Source organism: Rattus rattus, chromosome 2 (genome assembly GCF_011064425.1).
Source record: "Rattus rattus isolate New Zealand chromosome 2, Rrattus_CSIRO_v1, whole genome shotgun sequence".
Lineage (NCBI taxonomy): Eukaryota > Metazoa > Chordata > Mammalia > Rodentia > Muridae > Rattus > Rattus rattus.
In genome coordinates, this window is record NC_046155.1 from 148,132,270 (window position 1) to 148,140,347 (window position 8,078).

The 8,078-nt window shown below is 37.7% G+C and overlaps 1 pseudogene; it reads left to right on the plus strand.

Annotated features, from left to right (window-relative positions):
* The first annotated feature begins 4,877 nt into the window (after positions 1-4,877).
* On the plus strand, positions 4,878-5,337 carry LOC116893287 (annotated as a pseudogene).
* Positions 5,338-8,078: the final 2,741 nt, after the last annotated feature.

Sequence of the window (8,078 nt, forward strand, 5' to 3'; positions counted from 1 at the left end):
CATAGGTATCCTCATGGCCATCTCCATTCCTCACTCCTGAGAGCTGCATCTATTTCATTTATTATGGAGTGATTAGCTCTGAGTAATGGTTGAAGTATATTCCCCAGAAAATGAGATTGAAAGCGAAATGGAAGACATAGTAGATCAGCTTCAGGACAACAGCAACCATCAGCAAATGTGGGGATGAATGGCCTGGAAATGGTTCAGGGTCAGGAATTGTATCAAACCCTCCCTTTATGTATCTGTACTGGACCCAGCAAAAATAAGAATCCCAAATAGCATCACTATATTTGCCAATGTTAATGATGTTACTGTCGAGAAGATGAGAGATACTCCTGATCTTCCTGGATTACCACCTGTACCTATGAGCCAGGAAAGCCTGTCCTTATTTACTGATGGTCCTTGCAGCAAGTACCACATGTAATAACAGAATTAGATGAGACGCACAGGGGCAGATGTCAAATGTCTGTCCTTGTAAATGCCTCAGTTAGAGCTAAACATAATGAAGTCCTCCTGCTGTGATTTCTGTAAAGACCTGAAACTGTCAGCTTATATGTGTATGCTCAGTAGCAGAGTGTTAGTGAGTAACTTCAGGTTTTTTTTCCTTCTGCTCCAATATTTATAATATAAACAATGAACAGGGCTTTTGCTGATGAATTTATGATAACAGACATCTTGGGAAATGCATTAAATTTCTGAGAACTTTCAGACTTATCATGAATAACTTTATTTTTATGCTAGACTATTACAAACATAGAGGAATGTAATCTTCCCAGAGGAATATATCTTATCTGTAGGTAGTTACACATGCACCACAAGAAATGCAACCAAGACCCAAATCCATCTTTTGCGTAATATTCATATAAAAATTTTCTCAACTTGATCTCTCCAAGGTCAGTCTCTATACCACACCCACATTTGTTGTCTGAGGATACATTTTAGGAAGAGTAATTTTGCACATCCAAGATGTTAGTGATTTTATTGTCAGACATATTGATAGAAATAGACAATTTGTTTATCAAATTTCTACTGTTGACATTTAAGAGAACAACTAAAATCTTTTTTCTTGTACCGCATAAATAACTTCCCTTAATTTATTCCATTTATCTTGTTTGTAACTTCCTATTATTTATGACATTGAAATATTAGAAACTATTTCATAATGTATTAAAATGAATAGACTTTGGAAGGAAACTGTCATTTTCTAGACCACGCATGTTAAGAATCATACTTGATTACTATACATTGATTTATTATTCTCATTTTTCTCTCATCTCTAGAAAATTCACTTTATTTATGGAACAAATATACATTCAGAATGACTTTTCTAAACCTCAGATACTTCTGTTGTGCATATGAGAAACTTTGAACATGTGTTTCCCATAAGAGTACATTAAAGTATTAGAGAAAACACATGGAAGTCACAGTTAGACTATGGGCCCTGTGGTATTGATTGCCCTTGTGCAGTACTATGAGAAAATGCACTTCTTCTTCCTGCAAAACAGGCTTCCTGTGGGATGAACACATTTCTATAAAGGTGGTAGACAAGGTAAGAAAACAAACACAAATGTCTTAAGTATAAGCACAAACAGAAAATTAAATCTAATACAAAAGAAGCAAATCCACATGAGACAAGAGCATCGCCAGTATGCCCTGGAGGTTAAGGTATAAAAAGACAACTTGCCAGACAGGTTCTTCTTACCTCTTCATGAGGGTCACCTACTTATCTCAAAACATCGCCCATATGCCTCAAGTCTGCTGGTGATTTCTGTTGTAACATGTTTTCTCTATAAATCACAACACATTCTGGCTTCCATACACTGTCTTCTCCATCTTTTGCCAGGGCCCCTCCTCTTCATCCCATCTTTATTCTTCAGGAATTGGCTGCTTGAATTTGCTCACCTATGCCCATATGTTCCTCTGCATGACAGACTTCCACTTTGCCAGTGTTATTTTTACTAATTGAAACTCTATATTAAAGTTAAATAGATGTTCAATGTGCTCCAAATATTAAGAATACCATAGAAGGTTGCTATGAACATTGCCATAGATATTGAATTCAGAAGTCATATCTATTCTTAAGTGTCATTCATTGAAGAATTTGCTTCATGTAAAACCTCTCTAGGCTTGCATGTTTGAAGACTTGGTCATCAGCTGGTGCTGCTGTCTGGGTGAGTGACAAGATATTTAGGAGGGTAGCGCCTTGCTAGGGAAAATATGTCATGGAGGATGATTTCAAAGATTTTAAATCTCACCAGGTCCTGTTCTCTCTCTGTCTCTATCTGTCTCTGTTTCTGTCTCTCTCTCTGTCTCTGTGTCTCTGTCTCTGTCTCTGTCTCTGTTTGTCTCTCTGCCTCTCTCTGTGTGTCTGTGTCTGTGTCTATCGATGTCTCTCTGTCTCTCTATCTCTCTGTCTCTCTATCTCTCTCTCTCCCTCCCTCCCTCCCTGCCTCCCTCTCTCCCTCTCTCCCTCTCTCCCTCTCTCCCTCTCTCCTTTCTGTTTGTGGATAAAATTTAATCAGCAACCTTACTCCCCTGCCACCATGCAATGCCTCATCTATGACAGATTCTATCTGTCTGGAACCATAAACCAAAATATACTTTCTTCCTTTTGATCATAATGTATTATCAAAACAGAAGATAATGAGTATGCTACAGTAAAATGAAATTATATTTATTAATTATAAATAGGTGCCTTTTCAGAACTCAGAAATAAATGTAGGCTTCATTCTAAAAGTCACACATGTAAATTCTCATTTTATTTTTATTTTATTTCCAAAGCAACAGTAAATACTTTTAAATCTACTGAAATGTTCTCCACTATGATGCCTTTATGGCTCTTCTTGGTAATCAAGATCTTAGGATCTAAAACAAGAAGGTTGCCCTGAGTATGTAACCATCCAGGACTATACAGTGAATTGGAGGGCAGCCTAAGCTGAAGAGTGAGAACCTATCTTGAAGCACATCTCGAGTCGATTTCTGTCATTAACTGTTTACCAACCATTGGATATATCTTTCGTTTCTCTACAAATCTATAGATCTTTGAGCTTTACATATATTCCTGTATCATGAAGCAAAATAATAGGAAAATAAATTACAGAATTGACTACTTTGAAACAAGATATAAATACACTTCAGTTAATAACATTTTCAGCCATATATATGGATGAAATATATATATATATATATTTATATATATGCCCAGTCATTATAAACGGATACATAGAAACATTTTAATGATGACGGGTAATCGCATATGCGCATATATATATATATATATATATATATATATATATATATATGTGTGTGTGTGTGTGTGTGTGTGTGTGTGTGTGTGTGTGTGTGTGTGATTAACGATGCCTTATGCACATCGTGATCGATACCGTGATTCACACTGGGGATTGGTACCACTTAATCCCATCTGTTGGTGAGTCTACTTCAAATGTGGTGTCTGACATTCTTTCCCATGCCTGGGACAATCATGCATGGAATATATCGAATAGTCAATGTGGCTGGGACGCTCTTACCCAGTCCTGTGATTGTTATTTAAATCTCTACTTCCTTATGTATAAATAATGGCCAACTCCCATCATCAAAATACTATCCTGGTATAGTCTGGCTGATGGTTATAACAACTTATGACTATGTACTTAGGTAAACCTAGGTTAGTAATTCACAAGAACAACCAAATGCCTTAGGACGTACCTCTTATCTCTGAATGTCCTCTCAGTGATGGCAGTCATGTCTCAGCATGGACATAGCATCTCAATGAACAGTGTGCAGTGAAGCTGTTTATTCAGACACATAACTTCTCTCATGGACTCCTCATTCTAATAGTGAAAGTATTGTCAGTAAGGAAGAGAAACAATCAAAATTTTCTGTACACTTACTCGAAGCAATTCATTTCTTCTTTACAGTCATTGTAGAATGAAAACAAACTTCTGTTTGCTAAGGATCAATAGCACACAGATTTAAACCATTATTTAATGAGGAAGATTTTGGTGTAATGTTTACTGTAACAATTGATGCTTTTAAACAATTATAACACATTACCAAGCTAGTAATTTTTCATTCAATAATAAAATGGATGTCTTTCTGGTTTATAAATGTTTAAGGCAGGTTTTACTAGTATTTCATTTTAAATTCTGATTCAAGAATGTTGGGCCTCTTCATTTTCTTCAACTTCTAGAAAAAGTGGAATAGTTTGGTTTTTTTTTTGAAAAAATAAAAGAAATCTAATCATATCCCTACTTAAATGAAAACTGACTGTGCCCTAAATGGATATGATAGATTTTTATCTGGATTCAAACAGACTTGTTCATCTAATGAAACCAATTTAGTCACAGGAATAGGAAGATGACACAGAAATTTTGAAATATTTAGGTCAAGGGAATGAATGTGTAAAGTTAATCTAACTTCAAGTAAAATGGTGACAGCTTGAAAAGTATTTCCTTTCAAATGATCTACAAAGAATGGAAAAATAAAATCCAGAGCACCCTTGAACTCTGTTTGTGAATCATATCCCTTAAGGGCCTTAGGGTCACTTACATGTCTAATTTGGAAAGTACAGCCCTGGGCTAGAGAGATGGTTTTGTGGTTAAGAGCAGATTCTTCCCTTAGCCCCAGTGTCTACACCAGGCACAACAGAAATCAGATGCCTCTCTCTGAATTCCATGGGCAGTTTACTTGCATGAACATATCTACCCACAGACCATACAGATACACATAATTTATACAATGAAACAACAAAATCTTTTGGCGATTTTGTGGACACCATGGGACAGAGAGCATCAGTGGGAGCAGAACCAGAGGGGAGTGGGTGGGCATGTTGGATTTTTAGAATTGGAGCATGGGCCTTTTGAATCCAGGTTCTTGAAATGCATCGTGATACCTGTCCCTTGGATTGTAAGGTTTATATAGGTAATCTTTGAAACAATGGGAACAAGACTGAATTAGAACATGCTTTTGGCTATTATGGACTACTCTGAAGTGTATGGGTCGCTAGAAACCCACTTGGCTTTGCTTTCTTCGAATTTGAGGATTCCCTGAGATGCTGCTGATGCTGTCCATGAGCTAGATGATAGAACATTGGCTTTCGTGTAAGAGTGGAACTGTCCAATGGAGAAAAGAAAAGTCAAAATCATGCCCCCCCACCCTTTTGGTGTCTTTGTCCTACAGATGATTACCTCAGGAGGAGGTGCCCCAGAAGGAGAAACTTCTCTTGAAGCCAAAGATCTCTGTCGTCATGAGAGAAATAGCAAATCATCTCAATCTTTCTCTAGGTGTCATAGCAAATCTAGGTCATATGAAAGGAAAAATAGCAGTTTGCAAACGTAGTGTACAGGAAATTACCTCATTTGTACAGGAAATTAAGGTTCTGTTTGTGACTTCATAAGCTTGGTGCATTTTCAAGACTCTTAGCTGTTGTTTTAACTGTTCTAATTTGTTTTGTCTCTTGGAACAGTGACACAATGTAATTCTGGATGGTTTCAAATGGATCATATGAGGCATGTGACATCAAAAATTGTTACTTTGCCTTTTCTAGGTCGTCTTGGCAACAAAACAAAGAGAAGAAAAGCACACAAACATAATATCACATCCAAATACGAACGTAACAGGAAGTAACAATCACTATTCCTTAATATCTCTCAACATCGATGGACTCAATTCCCCAATAAAAAGACATAGATTAACAAACTGGATACTCAATGAGGACCCTGCATTCTGCTGCCTACAGGAAACACACCTCAGAGACAAAGACAGACACTACTTCAGAGTGAAAGGCTGGAGAACAACTTTCCAAGCAAATGGTCTGAAGAAGCAAGCTGGAGTAGCCATTCTAATATCAAATAAAATCAATTTTCAACCAAAAGTCATCAGAAAAGATATGGAAGGACACTTCATATTCATCAAAGGAAAAATCCACCAAGATGAACTCTCAATCCTAAATATCTATGCTCCAAATACAAGGGCACCTACATACATGAAAGAAACCTTACTAAAGCTCAAAGCACACATTGCGCCTCACACAATAATAGTAGGAGATTTCAACACCCCACTCTCATCAACTGACAGATCATGGAAACAGAAATTAAACAGAGACATAGACATACTAAGAGAAGTCATGAACCAAATGGACTTAACAGATATTTATCGAACATTCTATCCTAAAACAAAAGGATATACCTTCTTCTTACCACCTCATGGTACTTTCTCCAAAATTGATCATATAATTGGTCATAAAACAGGCCCCAATAGATACAGAAAGATAGAAATAATCCCATGTATCATATCAGACCACCACAGGCTAAAGCTGGACTTCAATAACAATAAGGGAAGAACACCCACATATACATGGAAGTTGAACAATGCTCTACTCAATGATAACCTGGTCAAGGAAGAAAGAAAGAAAGAAATTAAAGACTTCTTAGAATTTTATGAAAATGAAGGTACAATATACCCAAACTTATGGGACACAATGAAGGCTGTGCTAAGAGGAAAACTCATAGCTCTGAGTGCCTGCAGAAAGAAACAGGAGAGAGCATATATCAGCAGCTTGACAGCACACCTAAAAGCTCTAGAAGAAAAAGAAGCAAATATACCCAGGAGGAGTAGAAGGCAGGAAATAATCAAACTCAGAGCTAGTGCCCTTACTAGGCATTTTATTGCTACCTATGCAGTTGGAGTCCAGGATCAGTCCATGTATAGTCTTTGGGTAGTGGTTTAGTCCCTGGAAGCTCTGGTTGGTTAACAATGTTGTTCATATGATCAGCTTGTGTGTGGTGGAGAGATAAGAGAGAAGAGAAGGGGTATGGTTTGTGTGCTGTGATGAGAGGTGGAAGGTGAGGTGCTATGGTGGTGAAGAGCAGCCCGATGTGTGAGACCCTCACTGCAACCTGAGGCCTTGGAGATGTTAGCTACTGTGGTGCCACTGAGGCTATGTCTGAGGCCCAGTGGTCTCTCTAGCTCTGCTTTGCTAGGATTCCTGTGCTCTATCCTAGTTTCATTAGAACTTTCACTAGAAGAGGATAGTGTGGGGATATCAGGCACATCTCCTAATGCTGTGACAGAACACCTGACAAGATCTAAGTACTGAAGAGAAGGGTTTATCTTGGTTCACAGCTGGAGGATAAGGTCCAATGTGGTGGAAAGTCATGTCGGCAGGAAGATGAAGCAGCTTTTCACATTATATCCACAGTCAGGAAGCAGAGAGAGATGAATTCCTCTGCAGATTTAGAGCTTACTCTTTTTTATTAAGTATAGCAATCAGTTCATGTGCTGCCCACAGCACATGGTTTTCCCATTTCACTTAACTTAGTTAAGATAATCCTTCAAAGGTATGCCCAAAGGCTTCCCTCCTGAGTGAATTTACATCAGCCAAATTGATAATTAAATCAGTCAAACTAATGTAGTTGGAAAATGAAACCACTATGCAAGTTGCTACTACTTTGTCCCTTATGCGCCCTGGGATTTCACACCAGGAATTCAGTCAGTGTTCCTGGAGCAAATTTCTTCAACACTTGTGTTCACACTGCCTCTCACCATCTCAGTCATCAACTTCACAAAAGGCAGCCAGAGAGGCTACTGAGACACAGAAGCAGACGTGGCCTCAGAGGCAACACAGACCCTAGTATCTGCAATAAATTGTGACAGGCCTTTTCCTGTACACATGGTATTTTCCTGTGATTTATTTCTATATTAATAATGGTCTGCTAAAACATCATTTGCAAGCTGAACATATGGCTCTGTATTTCAGAGTTTGTATTGTTCCTCCAGAGGACATAGTTTGATTCCCAGTAGCCAGTTTCAGGAATTTCTAAGTTCCTTGTTCTTTATCTGATGCTCTCTTCTGGTCTGAGTAGGAACCTGTATTCATGTGCTTGTACATACTTATAAATGCACTGCACATACACACAAACATGTATACACATACACACATACACACACACACACACTACATACACATAATTTAAAATAAAGATAAATCTTTAAGAAAAAAGTTTCATTTGCTCCTTCTATTCTTTTCCTCTAATTTCACTATCAGCTTTCAGTTTAATAAAAAAATAAGCTAATAATAT